The following is a 23,438-nucleotide window of genomic DNA, read 5'->3' on the forward strand; positions in this document are numbered from 1 at the left end:
GTTTGTGTAAAAGAATATTATATATATATATATATTTAATTTTACATAATAAGTTAACAAGTTCATTACACGCACGCACAGATGAAGTCCTGGGTTCAAGCCATGGAGAAGTCACTTTGAGTAGAGAATCATGTGGTGGCGACACATGGCAAGTAGAGGTGACATGTGACATGACATCACACATGGCAGGCAGAGGTGAGGTGGCAGCGACACGTGGTGGCCATCGTCGAGGTGGTAGGGACATGTCGAGGTGGTCACCAGTGATGACGTGACGACTGGTAGAGGTGCCATGTGGTATTTTAATTTTTTTTTCAAAAGTCAGGTTAGTGACGGAATTTTCCCATTGTTAATTTGTTATGGAAATTTTTGTCAGTAATTAGCGAAGGATTAGGATGGAAAATTTCTGTCGGTAATGAGCAACGAAAAATTCCGTCACTAATGTGTGACTAATTAGCAATGGAATTTGTAGGAATGAGTTTTGCTAAATGAGTTTGTAGGAAGCCTATCATGTACAGTTCCCCAAAAAAAAAAAACTTTTAGGAAGGTGCACTTCCATATAAAGGATTTAATCTGTGGATATTCTGCCCATGGACAGAGTTGGTTACAGGGTGGTTTCATAGCTTTGATTCTGTCAATCACCCACAAAGGTAGGAATTTTCTCCATTCTTGTACATGTAAACTCCAAATGAGATGCTCATTTTCATCAATCAGCGGCGTTAAAGGCACGTCTAGTGTTGTTCCCAAGTCCATCCGAAATCTAATACTAGTACTGCAGCACAAAATCTTCCCAAATAGTAACCATGCCTTCCCACCAGAATCAATTATGACTTTAAAACTGACAATTAAGCTAAGTAGCATTTCCCTTCATCTAGAGACTTGTAATGTATATAATAGAGAGGATTATATATATATATATATATTCATCTATCTTGGGTAAAAAAAAAAAAAGCATTCATCTATCATTACTTAGGGAAAAGAATGTCTCCACTTGCTTTTCTCTACACTTCCTCTCCATTTATTATCTCTATTATTGGATCAACTTCCAATGGTTGAGATTAATATATTATAATAATATTAAATAACAACAATGCATATAAATAAATTAAAATTGTTAAAAATACCACATGTATTTCAAAAATGCAGACGATAAAAACAAAAGGCTATAAAATATCTTAATAAAAATTTACAGAACTGAAGTACCTTTGATTAAATTTGAACATTCTAAATGATTATTTACCAATATTTTTTTGGTAATTTTAGTGAAGTATTTGGTTGCATATGTCTTATAATAAGAACAGAGGCCACTTAAGATTTAAGGACAACGTAAGATTCCATAATGCACAACATATGAGGTTAATTTAATTAAATTCACAATTAAAAATGAAGTCAATCGTAGTCTTTAACATAATATTTTCTTCTTTGAACGTAACTTTCTGGGCGGGTCATGGAAAAGACAGTTAGAAAATGTAATGAACCACATGTTTCAGCTCATATGTTGAGTTCGTTGATGAACTTTTTCAAAAGAAGATAGTTAGAAGATGCAAAGAGATTGTTATTAGCATAAATTACGGGCAACATTAAGAAGGAATGCCTGTTTTATTAGCATATATCAATAAGTCATGATTTCATCTTAAACAATTGGGCAAATCTTGCCCTTAATTTATGCCAAGTCGATGATTTGTGCCCACTTTCATTCATATGCTGATGATGATATAAAGCATTTAGTTTTTTTTTTCTTTAATATCTTCATCTACATCTGTCTTATTTTTTCTCCATCGATGTTTTCTTCGAACTTCAAAACACCTTCTCTGGTGAAGAAGAGGCGGAAAAAGTTAAGAAGAGATTAGAAATTTTTTTCTTCGAATTGCTTCTTTGATTTACATTATTATTTTCTTCTTTGAATCATTTAGGTTCATTCAGCCCTGAACCTAAATGCCCTTTCGCCTCCATTCTCAAACAAAGCTCTGAGCCCAACCACCACCATCTTCTCTTTTCTAGCGCTCATAAGAAAATATTATGTTGAAAGACTATGATTAAATTAACTTCTTAATATTGCCCGTAATTCGCTAAGGATCTATTTAAATCTCGTAATTATCTTTGAAAAAATTCATCAGCAAATTTAACATATTGAGTAATGAGCCACTTCATATATTGTGGATCATGGAGTCTCATGTTGTCCTTAAATCTTAACATGTAGTGGCCTCAGTCCCATTATAAGGCCCATATAACTAAGTACATACTTCCCTAAAACTAAGAAAACGTTGTTAAATAATGATCTAAATTTTAATTGAAAATGAAAAAAATTATTCAAATTTGTCTCTGATCGTGCCAAATAACTTGTATTTTAATAAATTTTTGGTTACTATGCCTTATAATATTAATAGTACAGACGCCATATATTCATTTTTTATTCCAAAGTTAATGTTTCTCCCATTTGGGTTTATTCTATGCCTCCTTTCCTTGGAGACCAAGGGAAACAAAATTATTGCCTTCTTTATTATTGGGACCCAAAGTAACTGTTGTTTAGCTTTAACATATCAAAAAGAAGAAAGAAGCATGTCATACAAGTCATTCTTTCAAATCAGATTTTTCCCCTCAGAAAAATTTCTCATATGTACATTTTAGTCTCAATATAAGAAGTAATCAACTCACCCTAATTAGCCATCCATGACAAAATTTGAAGAACCAAAGATATTTATTAATAAAAATTTGTCATGTCACGTAATTAATAAACATAGATGAAAGTACCTAATTAATTACTATAAATATTACAAGAAATGAACCTAGAGATAGAAGCTTTTTGTTTTGGGACCTACTGAAATGATTTTAGTAGTTTCTGCTAAATGTTAAAACTAGAATCTCATTATTACGAATTCTAAATAGTTTGACTCTACAGTGACCCTCCAGGGGGCCATGACCCAATCTCCATCACATAATGTCAAGATCATTCCAGAAGAATATCGTAAACATGTTGTTTGACAGTGTGGTGGAAGAAAACACAGCTCAACACAAATCCAGAGAATGGAAAACAGAACACTAGTTTCTTAAAGAGCTACAGAAAATCCCTAAGCTTCATTCTTTTTTATATTCACAGCTATATTGATTAATTGGGTTATCAGCGATGGAGATTGTAGAATAGCAAGCTCCATTGAGTCTCACGATACAGAGGATTCATCAGTGGAAGTTCCAAGCAATTCTCATAGAAGAATGGCAAGTCCCTAAGCATAAATAAAGGGCACACTCGGGAGTTACCTAGGCCACATTCCAAGACCCTTATATATAGACTTTTAGGACCACCAACTAATTAGGTTATTAAAACTTGCAACTAATTAATCACATTTACTAATTCAACTTTCCAACTACTACACTAATATTCTGGCATGGTTCAAAAGCATCCGTCACAATCAGAATTACAGCAGAAAAGAGATTAATTAGCATATAAAACTAGGAAATTAATCCAATTAGATGTTATTACTTGAAGTTGGAATCATCACAGGCGCCTTTTAAAAGTCCGACGATTTGCTCCTTCAACAGAAGTACCTTTTGTTTCTTTTTTAAATTATGTCCAGTGTAAAGATAAGTTCTATGAAAAAGTAGTTCTAATTAAGATATATATAAAATAATAGTTTATAGGCTTTTTGTTCTCATTGTGTTCTTTGCAATATTAGATTTATATTAATTGATGCTATATATCCTGTGAATAATTGCTAGAAATGTACAACAACACATCCTTACGCTATAACCGACGATACACGCCATTAATTGTTTGCAATGGAGCTTTTTCTTTCAGCAAAATTTTAAGGATTGCATTCACATTTTCCTATCTTTTCTGCTGATCTGAGCTTAATAAGTGAGTTGTTTTCTGTTATGATGACAGAGTAAAAATCAGAGTAGGAAGATAGTTTAATTTACACAAGCTAAGTAGTGATAATTAAGCTAAGCAGCATTTCTCTTCGTCTAGAGACTTATAATGTATAAACCATCAACAATATATTTTACTTCTTTGACAATGTTAATGCGTGGCTGAAATCTAAATACTAAATAGGATTTCAATTCAGTATATTTCAGGAAGTGGTCTGTCCATGAAGGTATATTAAAGGATAACAACCAACAAGTCAGTAAATTATAGTTGTTACTGATTCTGATGGTTCAGAGGGGCGGGCATGACAGGCCGAGTAGTTAAGAACCCTGTAGACTATTCCCACAAGGGTAGTGAAGGGAAGGCCCCAATTGATAGGAAAAAACTCGCAACTCCTTGGGGTTATCCTGCACTTGGAAGAAGAAGTAGAAAAAAAAAAATATAGTAATAATTTGATTCTTCATCACTGTAATAAATAGTAGAGTAGAAAAAATATAATTTGTTTCTTCCTGCATTCCTAGCTGAGGCATCCCATTTCTCAAAATCAAGACCAAGATTGAGTTGCCCTTGGCAGAGCAAAGAAGATGGGCACAAAGTGTTGTGTTGGAATTTGTTGGACATCATGTCACTACTTCAACATTGCTCCATTTGGTGCATGGAAACGTGATAGTCATAATTTGGTTCCATTCTGGACTTAGCCTTCTTACTGTAATAACACAACACTAAATCACTTTGCGATTAAGAACGATCGAGAATAGCAGGCTCCATTGATGTTGCTCTCCCCAGTCTCAGTAGTCCTCATTGATACAGAGGAAACAAGCAAAAAAAAAAAAAATGCAGTTACACAATAAAAAGCCAAATAAAAAAGAAGGTAACCAGTTGCTGGATGTGAAAAGGAATGGAAGGATGAGGTTTGCGTTGCGCCGGTGGGTCTGGAGAGGGAGACGCCATTGTTGACCGGCCACCAGAAGACGAATTTTGAGTTTTCCTTTATTTTATTTTAAAATATAAAAGTTATTATATTAAAGCGTTATAATTTAAATCTGCTCTCTGTCAACATTTTATTGTTGAGTCAACGTTAAATTTGCCACGTCTGCATTTTTCGTTGGCGGTGTTAACAATATACGATTAAAAGTGCATTTTATAAACTTAAATGACTAATTTGCCCTCGGGTGGTGAGCATGACTTGAGATTTTTTTTTTTAAAAAAATGAACAAAATTCATTAACATTTTAAAATTCCAATTTGGATTCAGAGAAAGTAAGCCATATATTTGCCTTCTTTGTCACTGGGGCCCAAAGTAATTGTTATTGTTTAGCTTTAACATATCAAAAAGAAGAAAAGCAACGGGTGTTAAGTTTAGCAAAAAAGACTAGTTCCCCACAACATGATAAATTGAGGTGATCATTATTGAGTTTTGTATAGCTTTAACATATCAAAAAGAAGAAGAATATAATATAAGTCATTCTCTCAAATAAAAAAGGATCAGATTTTTCTCCCAAAAAAAAAAATCTCCTGTGTACATTCTAGTCTCAGTGTAAGAAGTAATCAACTCTCCTCAATTAGCCATGAATAAATTTGAAGAACCAAAGATATTTATTAATAAAAAATTTTCATGTCACGTAATTAACAAACATAGACGAAAGTACCTAATTACTTATCTATATACCTCCGGTATTATAAGACCCCATTTGACTTTTTATTTGATCCTAATTATAAGACCCAATCCATTTTGTCTCTTATATTTATGCATTTTTTCCCAAGATAATCCTTCTAATAATGATAGTTTTAGCAATATACTTAATTAGCAAGGATATTTTAGGAATGACAACACTTATTTATTATAAATAACCAACTTAACTTACTTCCTTAATCTCCTCAAATAAGTCAATTGGGTCTTATAATTAGGACCGGAGGAGTATGTTTTATTAAAGAAAATGTATGTTACGGGAAGCTTCATAACGACGGTGCCGGTAAAGATGTGCGGGTGAGACGTCAAAACAAATTTTGGGATTCATATATTCAATTTGTCTTGAACTCCTTTGCTCTGTATATTTCTTATTAGATTATCTAATTAAAAATAATATATTTATTATGTTATTATTGAAAGCTATTTCCAAAAGCTTGAATAGGAATAGAATTCAATTGAGATTTATCCGTTCTTTAGGTTCCAAAGGACGAGGCCGAACTTACAGCTTTCCAAGCAAGCTTCAGAGAGCAGATTCCAATTTTATGTCTCTGATCTTTAACACATGTTTGATCCATTTAGAAAACATAACCATAGCTGATTCTTAAATTGTACATGAAGCTTTTCTTACATGCTACATCCCAAGCTTCAGAGCATTTTTAGTTTCCTTTCTAATATTCTGACATGGCGCTCCGGCTAGAACTGTAATTCAGAAGCATCAGTCATAATCAGAGTTGCAACATAAAACAGATCAGCATATAAAACTAAGATCCAAATAGATGTTACTTGAAGTAATTGGTTGGATTCATTCCAATAAGATACTATCTCTGGTTCTTAATATTATTGTACCCGAAGATACACTAATCCCCTGATATCTCTGCTGGTACGTATCTGCCTCCTTTGTGTGAGTGAAGATGACTAATTTTTGTGTGATTGGACAATTTTGATTATGAAGAAAGGTCACTTTCCTGAACTGTGGTTCAGGTGTATGCACCTAATTGATCTTATATAGTTTTAAATCAATTGGTCACCAGTTGTGTTATGGATATGCGCTTTACAATTAAAGCTATGTTGTCAAACTTGATCAGTTGGTTTTGGTCTCATAGATTCCAAATTAGTGTTTCTAGCCTAACAGGTTTGTGTTGGGCATTGACTGTTGGTTCTTAGACAGAGAAGACAAAGATGCTTTGTTCACCCCAATGTTCTATTAAAGTCATCATTTTTTTAATTGAAAAGGGTTGAATTATTATGAATTACCATCTAGTGATGTCTCCCTTTCTGCCCCTACAAGAAGGTTTCAGCCATCGTGTTTGATCTTATTCCATTGATGTCAGTCTCCTCAGTCCTCATTGATGCAGAGGATTCAGTGGAAGTTCCAAGCAATTCTCATAGAAGAATGGCAAGTCACTAGGCAGAAATACAGGGCACATTAAAGAATTACCTAAGCCACATTCCAAGACCCTCATATATAGGCTTTTTGGGCCACCAACTAATTAGGTTATTAACACTTGCAACTAATTAATCATCTTATTAATTCAACGTTCCAACTGTTACTACTAATATTCTGGCATGGCAATTCAAAAGCATCAGTCACCATCAGAATTACAACAAAAAAGAGATTAATTAGCATATAAAACTAGAAAATTAATCCAACTAGATGTTATTACTTGAAGTTGGAATCATCACAGGCGGCTTTTAAATGTCATATAAATATTTAATTTTGCTCCTTCAACAGAAGTACCTTTTGAATTTTTTTTCCCCGAAATTATGTCCAGTGTAATGATAAGTTCTATGAAAAGGTAGTTCTAATATATATATATATATATATATATATATAATAGCTTATAGGTTTTTTATTGTTAATGTATTCTTTCCAATATTAGATTTATATTAATTGATGCTATCCCGCGAATAATTGCTAGAAAAATGTACAACGAGACGTCCTTATGCTATAACTGATGATATAAGCCATTAACTATTTGTAATGAAGTTTTTTTTTTTTAAACAGAATTTTAAGGGTTGCATTGACATTTTCCCATCTTTTTTGATGATTTGAGCTTAATAAGTCAGTTGTTTTCTGTTATGATGAGAGAGCTGAAAGCAGAATAGGCAGATAGTTTTTTACACAAGCTAAACTAATGTTCTGTTTACTTCTGCAAGAAAGTTTGGGGCTGTTTTTGCATCTATACCGTTCCTGATATTCACTGCACTGTACTGCATTCTCTTTGGTTAATAGATATTACACTTGTTTTATGTGCAAGCCAAATGGAATCTCTTTCCAAAAATGTTGAACCAAATAGGTTAAGTTAAAATAAATTTCAATCTATTTCCCTATGGTTTGACTCGAAGTTATAATGGTTTAGAATATCTTCTATTAATTTAGAATATTTAATTTTAATGCCTTTGATGGGATTAAGTGGAAAGTTGTCTTAAAAGGCTGAGATTATTGATTAAGACAGAAGCAAACCATCCCTGCATTGTTGCTGAAATTTTCGAACATCAAGAGCTCATTTTTATGTGTGACAATGTGTCATTTTTTTAGTTCAATGCACTCATAAACACCATATTCTCATCGCCGGCCACAGTGGCTTTGATCGTGACAGTGTTCCTTGACAACACGCTTGAGGTTGAAAAGTCAAAGAAAGATAGAGGGATGACGTGGTGGGCAAAGTTCAGAAAGTTTAAAGGAGATTGCAGAAATGAAGAGTTCTATACTTTGCCATTCAATCTCATCTGGTTCTTCTTACCTACTTGATATTCATGAGAAGCACAGATACGTAAATCTTTAAATCATGGCAAATATGATGAGTAATATTCTTACTTCACAATCATCCCTCAATTTTTTTAACTTGGTCCCACCTAGGATTATAAAGCATTTGGATTCATGCTCCGTAGATTCAATAAAGAGGACATTTATGTTTCTAGCTTTAGTACCTTTTTAAAAACTCTCAAGACTATTTCTAATTTGTAGTTACGTTCTTTTATGGAACTTTCTTGAAATGCATCAATCCATGAATGCAAAGAATCCTAATTTCTTATATACATTTGCTAAAGTATACTTTATTAGCAGGACTTTGGTTTATAGTAAGTGGACTATGAATGATATTTTTGTTGTTAAATTAAACACTAGGAACCTTTGTCATATTCTTTTTATAGTTATCACTTATCACCGTTCCTTGTAGAGGCTAGATATAATTTAATTCTTTTTTATAACATAATCTAATTCTATTTTATGATGGATTAATATTATTATCCCTTAATGACGTTTTCTCTTACAATTGTTTTAATTTTTATACAAAGTCTAGGCAACTCTTAAAAATTTTATAATTATTTACAGTTGTCAAATTGATGGATTGGATTATAAAGTTTCACTTAAAATGTTTTATAAACATTAACATGACTTTATCCTTAATATACATATATGCTTATACATTAACGCATGATCACAGGTTCAAAAATTATATTCACTTTCCAAAACCACATTAGAATCTTTATTTTAAATCCGTAAGCATAGTTTAGTCACGCAAAATAATCGTTAAGTATTTAGAACTTGAACATTAAGCTTCACATACTTTACTATCCAACTCTCTCCCACTTCCAAAGAACCCGAGATCAAACAATCCCTCAGCCTACTCTTCAAATCTTGAAATTCCAGATCTTTACAATTATTCCAGCATTTGAGGAATCAATTTCTAACACATAGGGGCAGCAATTACACTTAGAAACCGAGCATATACACACATGGATATATACATATATATATATATATATTATAGATTTATTCCCTTTCGGCCCAAACGCAAAACACCAACCAAAGGGTACTCAACACCAAAACTCTCGGCAAAAACCAGCATATATGTGTATATATTATCAATCTTTCCTTTACCCCATAAATCCGACAACATTATAATAGTGATTATGGTCCCTGTTTTCGCTAATCATAAACAGAATAAAAACAAAACTACATGCAAACCATTCAACACACTCCATTGACACAACCCATTCTCCTCTTAAACCAGAAACTATGGCCTCTGTTTTTAGCAGCCAAAACAGAGAAAAAACAACATTTAACTGAAAATTAAAATGCAATACATTATACTCCTCCTGTCCTAAATATAAAATTCTTTTTATAGTGTAATTTACGTTATAAAAGGAGTCTTGTATTTAAGACCGGAGGAGTACATTTATATTTATATATATCAGTTTCAGTTTTTTCCCATTTGGCTCCATGAATCCGACACCCATGAACCAGAAACACATCCTATGATTCAGATTCTCACGGAAGAGGCAAGAAGGAAGGCATGCAACAACGTAACTCAAACTTGCAGAACTTTGACCCCCTGTTCAGCCACCCTCTAAACAACCAAAAGTTGACACGCAAGCTCAAAAACCAACATCATATACCTCATTCTTGCCACAGGACACGAACCAACCGGTCCTCCTCTTCTTTCCTCCATTTTCTCTCACTATCCCATCTCTCTCTCCCTCCATTACAGCCAAACCATGCAGATAACGGAAAAGAAAGTGGTGGGAGGTTGATCAGAAGGCTCACCTTGATAGTTTGATCGGTTTGCATGCAGCAGAAATACCTCCGACCACCAACTTCGCCACTCCTACGTTGCTCTCCTTTCTTCTGGTCTCTCTCTCGACTTTCTCTGCCTTTTCTTTCGAGCGGTAGAGTGAAAATGAGGAGAAAGAGGGTGTTATCTGATGTTAAAAGGGTAAGGGAGGACGCGTGCAATGTAGTAATAAAAACAAAATGTCCATTTTGCCCTTACACTCAATGCTTTCTTCCAATTTCATCCTTCCTCTATGATTCTGAAATTATAAGATAAACCCAGAAATTAATGCACAATATTTTATATGGATTTATATTATCCATCAACTTCTTTGACCAATAAAATAATTTCTATAAAAAATTTGTAGGTCAAAAGTTGACTCCTAACTATTTTTACTAGAATTTTCTAAGAAACTAGCCCATTTTTACTCTAAAAATAACTTTAAAATTATTTAACCCACTTTTAACAAATAAAATTTTTGAAAACATTTCTAAATCTTCAAAATTCATATTCCATATTTTTCCCCATTTATTCAGGCAATAAATAATTTTGAATAAATTTTCTCATTTCTACTTTTCTTAAGTCAGAAAATCTGGAATGTTACATTAAGTGAGTAAATATTGAGTAGTTCTGATTTTAAAAGCAAATTGTTTTAAAAATTAACTTAAGATGATAAGTTGACACATTTTATAGTCGCTAAAAACATCACTTGAGATTTGAATCGACCTTCTATTATTGGTTTATTACTCCTTTTCAAGGCTAAAGAAATTTTTTATTCCCTAAATTAATAATTAATAAGTAGATTACTATTCCTACCGTCTCATTTTGAAAAATAATTCATGTTTATTAAAAAAAGTTGTTAAAGAGAGTTACTTCTTATAAAAATATTAGTTACGTTTTTTTACCTCATTTACTATTTACTGCCTCCAGTTTATAATATAAATTTTATTAGAAGAAAAAATTTGTTTCAATTCATATTTTTTCAGAAGTAGAAAGCAACATCTGTTAATGGTTTTTAATTTTATGATCTACCGCCAAACTTTTTCTTTTATTTATATGATTCTTTTAATGAAAAGAGAAATTGAGAGAAAAAATAAAAAAAAAATTTTAAAACAATCTCTCATTATATTTTGATCAATAAAAGAAAACACAGAAAACAAAATTAGCTAATTTATTATTATAATAATAATAATAACAATAATAATAATAATAATAATAATAATAATAATAATAATAAGTTGCAAAAGATGTGGGGCATAGGTTTGGAGTGTTGAAAAACTTTTGAAACAATTTTGTAAAGCATATTTTTTATGCTATCATTTAGGTTTCTCTTATACTGTTGTTTCCTTGGAGATGAAGAAAATGAAAGTATTCCCTTATTTCTTCGGGCCCCAAAGAAATTGTTATTTCAGCCTTTATATATCAAAGAGAAGACAAGATGTGATACACGTCTCACTAATTTGATTGGAATCAAAAAGGGAAAATATAATGCAATTAAAGATGCTTGAACATTGATTAATGAAAGAAGGTTATATGGTTGCTTCAAGTAAAGGGCCATGGAAAGCTGAGGAAGACGAAGTGCTTCTTTGATTCAGATTATTATTTTTTCCTTTGAATCATTTAGTTCATTCAACCCGGAACCTAAATGCCCTTTCACCTCCATTTTTCACACGGCTCATCTCATTCCTACTCATACTCATATTGAGCAATGAGTCACCTCATCTCATCTCAGATTAAACAAATAAAAAATTAAAACATGTTGAGAGCATATGATTTTTCTTTCCATGAGCCGCCCAAAAAGTTCAAAAAAGAAAATACTATGTTGATGACTTTGATCAGATTAATTTTTAATACAATTGTGACTTTAATTAAATTAACCTTATATATTGTCCATCATGGAGTCTCATGTTGTCCTTAAATCTTAACATGTGGTGGCCTCTGTCTATTATAAGACCTGTGTAACCAAATACTTCACTAAAATGAAAAAGTTGTTAAATAATCATCTAAATTTTTAGTTGAAAATGAAAAAAAAAATTATTCAAATTTATCTTTGATCGTGCCAAGTAACTTGTCTTTTAATTAATTTTTGGTTAATATGCCTTATAATATTAATAGTATAGAGGCCACTGCATGTTAAAAATTAATTCAATCAAAGTCTTTAACATAATATTTTGAGCTTTCTGTGCGGCTCATGGAAAGAATATTGTATGCCCTCAATATGTTTCATTTTTCTATTTATTTAATCGAAGATGAGACGAAGTGGCTCAACATGAGTCGGCATGAGATGAAACGTGTTTCAGAGCGCTCATATAATGAATTTGTTGACCAACTTTTTCAAAGAAAAATAATTATGAGATTTAAAGAGATCATTAGCATAAATTATGGGCAATATTAAAAAGGAATAAAGCTTGTTAATTTCATTAGCGTAGATTAACAAGTTACGATTACAACCTAAACATTTGATTATTACTCTTCTGGTCTGTATTATATGATCCAATTGTTGAGTTGGTTTTGATCCTAAATATAAGACTCATTTATCATATTTATCAATTTTCTCTAAATTATTCCATATATCAACATACATCTTACAATTAACTAACTTACCTAACTTCCTTAATCTAATCAAATTAGTTAAATGGGTTCTATATTAAGAACTGGAGGAGTACTTGTGGTTGAATGTGCCTAATCTTTTTTTTTTTGGTCAAAGAATGTGTCTAATCTAGAAGCCATTACATATCAAGATCTAAGAACACGGGACTCCATAATGGACAATTATGAGGTTACTATAAAGGAAAACTATGTTCTAGGTCCTTATAGTTGCAGTCAAATTTGGTCAAGGTCCCTAGAGTCTATTTTTTCGGATATGGGTCCTTGTAGTTTAAAACCGTTAAGCTTTAACTCCTCTGTTAATTAACCATGCTGACATGGGAGAAGGTGGTGGAAGCCTTCAGCGATGGTAAGCTAGAAGTCACTGAAGACAAATATGCCCTGTTCATCCCCAATGCTCTGCTAAAACAGGATTGAACTACTGGGAATTACAATCTAGCGGTGTCTCTCTTACTGCCTCTACATGAAGTTTTCAGCCATCGCTTTTGATCTTATTCCATGGAGAGTGTCCTGTTTTAAACAGAATTTTTGTAGAAGTTTTCAGTTTTTTTTTTTTAATATTGACAACTATGTTGATTATACGATCAGTGTAAAAGAGTAAGTTCAACGGTAGTAAAATTAAAAAAAAAAAAAAAAAACAGATGGATCGTTACTACCAAAACAGCCTTCACTTCGGTATGATGATCCAGTCCCTTCCTCTCCTCTCAATTTTCTTTCTTTACTTTCTCTGTCTCTCCCTTTCTGCTTCTTAACTCTCTCTCTCTCTTTCGTCTTCCAGCCACCTATTAACTTGTTAGAACGTCGCCATATCTGTATGTATATAGCTTTAATTAAAGCTAAGTCCTGTGTATATATCCGTGTTGCTTCTGGGTTTTTCCAGAGGTTTTTCAATTTTTTTCAGTTTTTTTTTTTGGCCAGGGGACAACTCCAAACTGTATCTCATTAAAGTAAGCCATATATATTCATTTCTTTATTCCAAAGTTAGTGTTGCTCACATCTGGAATCATTCTGTGTCTCCTCTCCTTGAAGACCAAGGAAAACCAAAGTATTTTCTTCTCTATTATGGGGCCCAAAATATTTGTTATTATTTAGCTTTAACATGTCAAACAGAAGAAAGAAGCATGTGATAAAAGTCATTCTTCCAAATCCATGTCACAACAATATATATACACACACGCACTAGTATATATAGGCTCTATTTGAATTAGTATTTGAAATTACTCATAAATACATTTTATATAAATCAAGATAAAACTTCTCTCACATATGTATCATGTATTTTATAAATCACGATTGAAAAATTACTTAGAAGCCATTTCAAACTGGTCCATAATAAATTTTATGTCTCTATCATTATATTCTTCTTTAGATCCCCCCCCCAAGAAAAAATTCTCATATGTTCATTTTAGTCTTAATGTAAGAAGTAATCAACTCCCCCTAATTAGCCATCCATGACAAAATTTGAAGAACGAAAGATATTTATTAATAATTTGTCATGTCACTTAATTAATAAATATAGATGTAAGCATCTAATTAATTACTGTAAATATTGTGAGAAGTGAAATTAGAGATAGAAGCTTTACGTTTGGGGCCTATTGAAAAGGTTTTAGTAGTTTGTGCTAAGTCTTAAAACTTGAATCTCATTATTACAAATTCTAAAGAGTTTGACTCTAAAGTGACCCCTCTGGCCATGATCCAACCTCCATCACATAATTTCAAGATCATTCCAGAAGAATATTGAAAACATATTGTTGGACAATTTGGACGGAACAAAAACATAGCATAACACAAAGCCAGAGAAAGGAAAACAGAAGGCTAAAGACCCGTTTGGTATAAAGAATAAATTAGAATGGAAATGAATAGAAAAGAATGGGAAGCAAGCAAATGAAAAATTGCCGATCGACTGCCTGTTTGGTATGCAATGGAATGAAAAATGGATTGATGCAAATACTATGTTTGATTGGATAAAAATATGATAGAATAGGAAAAAGCGAGAAATAAATGTCTTTAATGCCCTTGATTTAAAACAATACTAAAATAATTACTTATTTATTATTAGTAATGAAAATATTAAGATAATTATTTATGGATAGATAATTTTTAATAATCAATAATAATAATAATTTAATAATGATGATTTTTGTTATTATAGTAATCAAATCTATTTGGTATGATGTACTCTTATTATTATTATTATTATTATTATTATAATAAATAAGGATCAAATAAAAAATTAATTAAATAAATTCGAATTTGTTGAGGATATTCAGCGGCACATGTGCTTCTCAGCCTTACTTCCTCCTCTACTATTCACTGCAACCTTTTTCTTAATTTCCTATGAATCTGAACAGATTTTAAAGTTTTCATCCTCATTTCGTTCTCTTCCATAAATTTCAGCAGGTCAGAGCTTCATGATTTTGAATCTCAGATGACTCCACCGAATCAGTTAGCGGCGGAGAATGCTAAGTCATCGGCAACAATCAAAACCAAAGAAGAAGCGGACGTGAAGAACCAACCAACAAAAGACAAGCAAATCTGTAGTGGAGATGGGCAAGTGAATAAGGAAGACGGTTGAGCGGTGGTTGCGAGAGAACCTTCGAACATGGATGAAGAAGATGAAGGGGCTATTTGGGAATTTCTGACCTTGAAAAATTGTTTTCCACCGAAAATGGGAGGAAGAAGGCTTCCCATGGATGAGGGAAAATTTCACCGCCGCCGGAAAATGCTCTTTCGAAAAAATGGTGCACCAACCATACTCAGGAAAGGAAAATGAGCCATTTTCCATTTCCCAGGCCACATTTTCTGGCCACCAAACGGGCCCTATTTTCTTAAAGAGCCACAGAAAATCTGAGATTCTGGATTCATAGCACTATGCATTGTTCTAAAGCCTAGAATGATTAAGGAAAAGTCTTGTGTTGGAGTTGATCTATGTTTTACTACATCTTATCCTTAATATAAAACCTTATTTAATTTTTATTTTGATCTTAAATATAAGACCCTAATTTACTTTGTCTATCATATTTATATATTTTTCTCCAAGATAGTCCTTTTAACAATGGTAATTCTACACAACACACTTAATTAGCAAGGATTAGAAAAAGCAACATATATTTATTACAAATAACTAACCTAATTTCTTTCCTTAATCTCTCCAAATTAGTCAACTAGCTTTTATAATTAAGACTGGATGTAGTATTAAAGAATATGTTTGTTACTGGAAGCTTTGTAAGGACAGTGCAAATGATGTGGATGGGACCTAGAAACGGTGTCTGGGATTCATATATTCAACATCTTTTAATTTTTTAAAATCATGGTTTTACTATAAAACCATGGTTTGGCCATGAAAACCATGGTTTTGTGGTAAGTGAAATTTTTTCGCTTTTTGAACCAATGTCGTCAGCGAAATTGTTTGCTCCATCAGTGTCATCTTCACGCCTTCCCCTCTCCCTGATTCTTTTATCTTTTGACCGATTCTCCTTCCCCATAAAATAATATTTTTCTGTTGAAAAAAATTATTTATTTTTCCAATAACATAATCTTATATTATATATATATATATATTAATATTACTACCTTCGGTCTTTAATATAAGACCTCATTTAACTTTTATTTTAGTCCTAATTTTATTATTCTTATCCTTAATATAGGACCTAATTAGAGAGTTAATATTGGTCTTAAATATAAGATTATTACTCTGGTTCTTAATATAGAACCTAATTGGAGAGTTAATATGTAGACAAGGTTTTAAACTTTCATTGAAGAAAAGCTTTGACCAGATTGGTAATATGTAGTTAAAAAAAAACCTATTACAAATGTTCTATATCAATACAACATCTTAATTATTACGACACTTCTTTATTTATTTTTCTATAAACAAATTTAATCTTATTTTTTATAAATATATATACACATTAATTATTTATTGATTACATTTTCTTATATATTATTAATTATGTTGATAAGAAATATATTATTAATAAATTTATTTCTTCAAATTAAAACATATCATAAAATCTATCTTTTATGTAATTATCATATTAACGTATGCTTTTTTTAGTAATTTGTATATATAAAAAGTGTTTTTGATAACAACTATCTAAACACTCTCACTTCTCAAAATTACTTTTGCACAAAATCTATTCTTCACAGAATCTATTCTCTAAACCTGATTTGGTTTCATCCAAACACCCTCAATATATCTGTATTCCTTTGCTCTATATATTTCTTATTAGATTATTTAATTAAAAATAATAATTGACTTTTGATGATAAAAGTGTAATTCAAATTTTAAAAAAATATTTATTATATTATTATTAAAAAGCTATTTCCAAAAACTTGAATAGGAATATGATTCAATTGAGGTTTGTCCGTTCTTTAGTTCCAAAGGATAAGGAGGAGCTCAAGGCTTTCCGAGCAAGCTTCAGAAAGCAGATTCCAATTTTATATATATGATCTTTAAGACATGTTTGATCTATTTAAAAAAAACATAACTATCTATAGCTGATTCTTAAACTGTACATGAAGCCTTTCTTACAGGCTACATCAAAAGCTTCAGAGCATTTTTAGTTTACTTTTTAAATTTCTGACATATTCTGACATGGCATTCCAACTAGAATTGTAATTCAGAAGCGTCAGTCATAATCAGAATTGAAATGTAAAATAGATCAACAAATAAAACTAGCACATTAATTCAAATAGATGTTACTTGAAGTAATTGGTTGGATTCATTCTAATAAGATACTATCTCTAGTGCTTAATATTATCATACCAAAAAATACATTAATCCTCTGATATCTCAGCTTGCACGTATCTGCCTCCTTTGCATGAGTGAAAATGCCTATATCTACTAATTTTTGTGCAATTGGACAATCTTGCTTGTGAAGAAAGATCACTTTCTTGAACTGTGATTCAGGTGTATGCGCCTAAGTGATCTTATATTATCTAGTCTGTTACAAAGTTGTAAATCAGTTGGTTACTGGTTGTGTTATGACTATCTACTTTGCAATTCAAACTGTGTTGTCAAACTTGATTACTTGGTCTTTGGTCTCATAGATTCCCAATTAATGTTTGTAACCTAACAGATTTGTGTTGGGCATTGAATGGTTCTTTGACAGAGAAAACAAAGATGCTTTGTTCACCCCAATGCTCTACTAAAGTAATCATTTTTTTTAACTGAAAAGAGTTGAATTGTTATGAATTACGATCTACGATGTCTCCTTTAGTGCCCCTACAAAAAGTTTTCAGCCATTGTGTTGGATCTTATTCTATTGATGTCAATATCCTCAGTCCTTATTGATATAGAGGATTCAGTGGAAGTTCCAAGCAATCCTCACAAGAGAATGGCAAGTCGCTAAGCAGAAATAAAGGGCATCTACCTTCAAAAATTATCTAAGCCACATTCCAAGACCCTCATATGTAGACTTTTAGGCCACCAACTAATTAGGTTATTAACACTTGCAACTAATTAATCACCTTACTAATTCAACTTTCCAACTGTGACTACTAATATTCTAGCATGGCAATTCAAAAGCATCAGTCACAATCAGAATTACAACAAAAAGGGATTAATTAGCATATAAAACTAGAAAATTAATCCATCTAGACGTTATTACTTAAATTAAACCTCTCCTCTCGTGAGAGCGAATTCTCTCCTCCTGTGAGAGCGCAAACCGCCCCTTGGTGAGCGACTTCCATCGGCGTCGCCACCGGGGGAGAGTGAGCCTAGTGTGTGCACGTTGGTGTGTGTGTGTGTGTGAGTTGGAGATTTTGCTAGATCTGAAGATGAGGGCAAGTTCTGAGGCTTTTTTGGTTAGGGATTGGAAGGAGGACGATCAGTGGGCAGCACGACTAAGAGCCTCAACATGAATGGGGAAGACAAAAACGGAGCAGCCAAGTGCAAATTGGGAATCAGTGGGAATAGCACCAGAGATGGTGAAATCTGAAAGCTATTTTGGTCAGAGGAGTATGGGTGAAGGAGAGTTCTATATGTTGGAAGCAAATGAGTTGTTTCTTCAAAATAGATCTATGAGCCATGGATAAATGATTCTCAAATTAAAGCTAATCTCCCAGTGCCTTGTTGATGTAAGTCTGTTCTGTGGGATTCTTTTGCCTTGGCCTTGTGAGGTAATAAGATCTGATACTCTTTCTTCGAATAGTTTCTTTGTGAACTCCTTTTGGCCATATGGTTTGATTGCTTGTTATGAAGTGTGTGTTGTGCTGGTTGGTCTGATTTATGCTTCTTGGTGGTTTTGGAATACAAGGAAAACCTTGGTTTCTGTTCAAAATGATTGTTGTTGCTGGTTTGTATTGTTGGTTTTATTTGAGATAGTGCTTGCCATAGTTTTCTCAAAGGTGATGGGCTTTAGTTTGTTTTCCTTTCAAGACAAGGATATCTCGGGATTTATTGGTAACTCATTTGTTTGCTTTGCTTCAATCTTTACCGAAGGGAAGGTCCAGAAGTTTAGTTTCTTTGTAGCAATCAAAAGGGCTCCACTAAAAATTAAGGATGATTTAAGATGGGTGCCACCTGTATGTCATTGGTCTGTATTTGATTTTAAGAATTTAGTGTTAGTAGTTGCTGGGATTGATTGTTCTGATTTAAGAGGGAGGTTTGCTTCTGCTTTGGCTTTGGAGATTGGTCACTGGTTGACTGGAAATCTAGAGGATACAAAGCTTCTGGCTCTCTGTGTTGATTTTGCTCAGCTTGGCTGTGATTGGTGGAGCTTCTTTCATGAGAGCATGTTCCCTTTGGAATTTGTTGCTCTCTGTTGCAACTTAGCTTCTTTGGATGAGCTAAGGAGTTTTGTATGGGTTTGTGGCCTCTATGGTTGGCTTTTATGCCCCCTAATCCCAATAATTTCTTCTTTTGTTTGTTTGTTTCTCCTCTAGAAGGACGGTTAACTTGTGCTCATCTTTGCTTGCCTGGTTTTGTGATTGTTTTGGTGTGCAGCTTCAAGTGCATTAAGGGAGTGTGTTCTTGGATAGATTTTTCATCGTCTCCCCTTCTTTCTCACAGTTTATTCCAGGTGCTGCTATAGGAGTGACCAGATCTGTTTGTTCTCAGCTGCTGCTATAGGAGTGATCCAGTTTAGTGTTGTCTTTGGATGTTTCTCACGTTCCTGTTTCTGCTTTTTTTAGTTTTTTGGGTTTCTGTTGTTTTCTTTGCCTTTAAACTTTGAGTCGTTCTGTTTTGTTTTAATGATATTATACCTTTTCTGACAAAAAAAAAAGATGTTATTACTTGAAGTTGGAATCATCACAAGCGCCTTTTAAATGTCTGGTGAATATTTAATTTGCACCTCTAACAGAAGACTTTTGATCCCCACTGCCAAAAAAAAAAAAGTTCAGTGTAATGATATATGAAAAGTAGTTCTAATATATATATATAATAATAGTTTATAGGTTTTAGTTGTTAATGTGTTCTTTCCAATATTAGATTTATATTAATTGATGCTGTCCTGTGAATAAATGCAAGAAATGTATAACGACACATCCTTATGCTATTTTTTAGGATAAGGATGATGCACGCCATTAACTATTTGCAATGGAGCTTTATTTTTTAAGGAAAATTTTAACGGTTACATTCACATTTTCCCATCTTTTCTGATGATATGAGCTTAACAAGTTAGTTGTTATCTGTTATGATGACAAAGCTGAAAACAAAGTAGGCAGATAGTTTTTTTACACAAGCTAAACTAAAGTTCTGTTTGTTTGTGCTAGAAAGTTTGGAGCTGTTTTTGCATCTATACTGGTCTCAATATAATATTCACTGCATTGTACTGCGTTCTCTTTGGATAATAGATATTTTCTATTAATTTAGAGCATTTAATTTCAAGCCTTTGATGGGATTAAGTGGAAAGTTGTCTTAAAAGGCTTAGATTATTGATTAAGATAGAAGTAAACCATCCTTGCATTGTTGCTGAAATTTTCGAACATCAAGAGCTCATTTTTATGTGTGACAATGTGTAATCTTTGTAGTTCAACACACTCATAAACGCCATATTCTCATTGCCGGCCACAGTGGCTTTGATCGTGGTGGTGTTCCTTGACAACACGCTCAAGGTGGAAAAGTCAAAGAAAGATAGAGGGATGACATGGTGGGCAAAGTTCAGAAAGTTTAAAGGAGATAGCAGAAATGAATAGTTCTATACGTTGTGATTTTTTCCAGCTACTTGATATTCATGAGAATGAGAAACACAGATATATAAATCTTTAAGTCATGGCAGGTATGATGAGTAATATTCTTTCTTCACAACCATCCCTCCATTTTTTTTAACTTGGTCCCACTTAGGATTACAAAACATTTGGATTCATGCTCTGTAGATTCAATAAAGAGAACATTTGTGTTTCTAGCTTTAGTACCTTTTCAAAACTCTCAACTCTCAAGACTATTTCTAATTTGTAGTTACATTCTTTTATGGAACTTTCTTCAAGTGTATCAATCCATGAATGTAAAGAATCCAAGTTTCTTATATATGTTTGCTAAAGTATACTTTATTAGATGAATAAAAAGGGGAGAAAACAGCAGGACTTTGGTTTATAATAAGTGGACTATGAATGATATTTTTATTTTTAATTTAAACACAAGGAAGTTTTGTCATATTCTTTTTATAGTTATCACTTATCACTGTTCCTTGTGAAGGCCGGATGTAATCTAATTCTTGTGTTTTTATAACATAATCTAATTCTATATGATCATGGAATCTAATAATGCTCAAATTAACAATATAAGATATCATATATTTATAAATGAAACATAAAAGAAAATCATAACATACGTTGTTGTTGAAATGTCCAAATATATACAATAATTTAGTTGTAATGTAACTAGTTTATGTCTTGCCTAACAATATTTTTTAAAATTAAGTTGCATGAATGAAAATTATGACAATTAGAGTTATCAAATAAATGGCGGAGCTCACAACTCGAGCTGATGTGTTTGAAATTTCTTAAAACAAAAGATAATAAAGTATACATTAGCAAGACATAAATTAGTTACATTACAACCAGATAACTTATTTATTTTTCAATTTCTGTCTTTGATGAAAAATATTTTAAATTTATCTAATTTTATTAGTGTTGAATTTTTATTCATAAAATTTACATAAATGTTCCCTTTAATGATATTTTTCTCTTAAAAATTGTTTTAATTTTATACAAAATGTTGGCAATTGTTGAAAAATTTACAATTATTTACAGTCATCAAATTGATGGACTGGATTATAAAGTTTAGAACCTTCGAAACAGATTCGTTTACAATTTAAAAGTATGTTATCCTTTTTTTTCTTTTTTAATTTGAGAAAGCTCTTTTGGAATGATTTTTTCTTCATCAAAATGAATATAGAATTGTGATTATATTTTTTTAAATAATAATAACTATATTACGAACTTGAAATAGAGAATAAGATAAAAAATCATTGATTGATACAATATTTGAAACAAAATAAGCAGTGGACACAAGAGCCACGCAATTATTGTATTTTGTGTACATTGTTGAATATAATCACATAACTTCAGAGTAAAGTTATATCTACATTTTCATCTATTTTCAACACAATAATACAAATCCAACACATTTTCATAGACATAAAACTCAGTAAAACACATACGCAGATAAAGAAACCATTAGAAGATCCAAAGCTCAAATCACTCCAGCATTATCTAACTTTCTAATTTGATCTCCATGGCTGACCAAGGGCAAAAACAATTAATTAGCAGCCTAATCAAAATGGGACATAGACAAAATAAAAACCAATAAACTTATTTATTCTACACAATTTTCAAAATTTTCCTTGGATAATGTGTACTAAACTACAGCTAATTATGCTTATAATGATGAGAAATAATGTGTTACTACGAATGTGAAAATGGTGGAAATTAATTATTTTTGAGTTCTATATAATTATTCAACTTCTAATATTACCATAACATGTCATTTATTTAATATGAGTACATTATTATGATTTTGACATGACGCCTATTATATAGACACGGAAAAATTTTTGGGAGTAATTGCAATTTCTTATTAAAAAAAATAGAGCATGTGTGTGTGGGTGTTAAGATAGAATTTTTTTTCTTCTAATAAAAGACCTTTTTTTTTCCATGTAACGATAGAAATTGTAATGCACAAAATTATTTCATTGATTAAATATGATAATAGTTTGAAAGAAAGAGTGTAGCTACAAACCTGATGACGAGGGCTTGTCTTCTAATGGGATTTTTGATATGTTTGGACAATCTTCTATTGTTATAGTACCAGAAAGGAGGTTGGATTCATAACCTTCATAAATCTCTCTCAACTTTGGCAAATTACTGAGCTTCAAATAATTCAGTTCAGGAAACAGCCTTTGATGATGATGAGCAGCTACTTCACCTTCATAAGCTTCAACAACCCCCTCCAATTCACAGCAATTCGCTATATATAATTTCTTCAATGAAGGACAATGAGATGCCAGAGAATATGAGAACACCCTTCTCACTTTGTGACAACGAGATATAAAAATGGTCTCAAGTTTGGGGAAGCAACGAGTGGGAGTAGTAGACAGATTCTTAAGTGACTCTTCACAAAATATTCCCTCCCATTCATTGCATCCGTTTACATCAAGCTCCCTCAACTCTGGAAGGCTTGTAACGACAGCAACAGTGAATATATTTCTTAATCTCGGGCATTCCAACAGTGTAATCTCTTCAAGTCTATAGAAGCTCAAAATTTGTATGGGATCTTTCCA

Source organism: Neltuma alba, unplaced genomic scaffold, assembly GCF_004799145.2.
Source record: "Neltuma alba isolate B1F8T4 unplaced genomic scaffold, ASM479914v2 tig00010296_pilon, whole genome shotgun sequence".
Taxonomy (NCBI): domain Eukaryota; kingdom Viridiplantae; phylum Streptophyta; class Magnoliopsida; order Fabales; family Fabaceae; genus Neltuma; species Neltuma alba.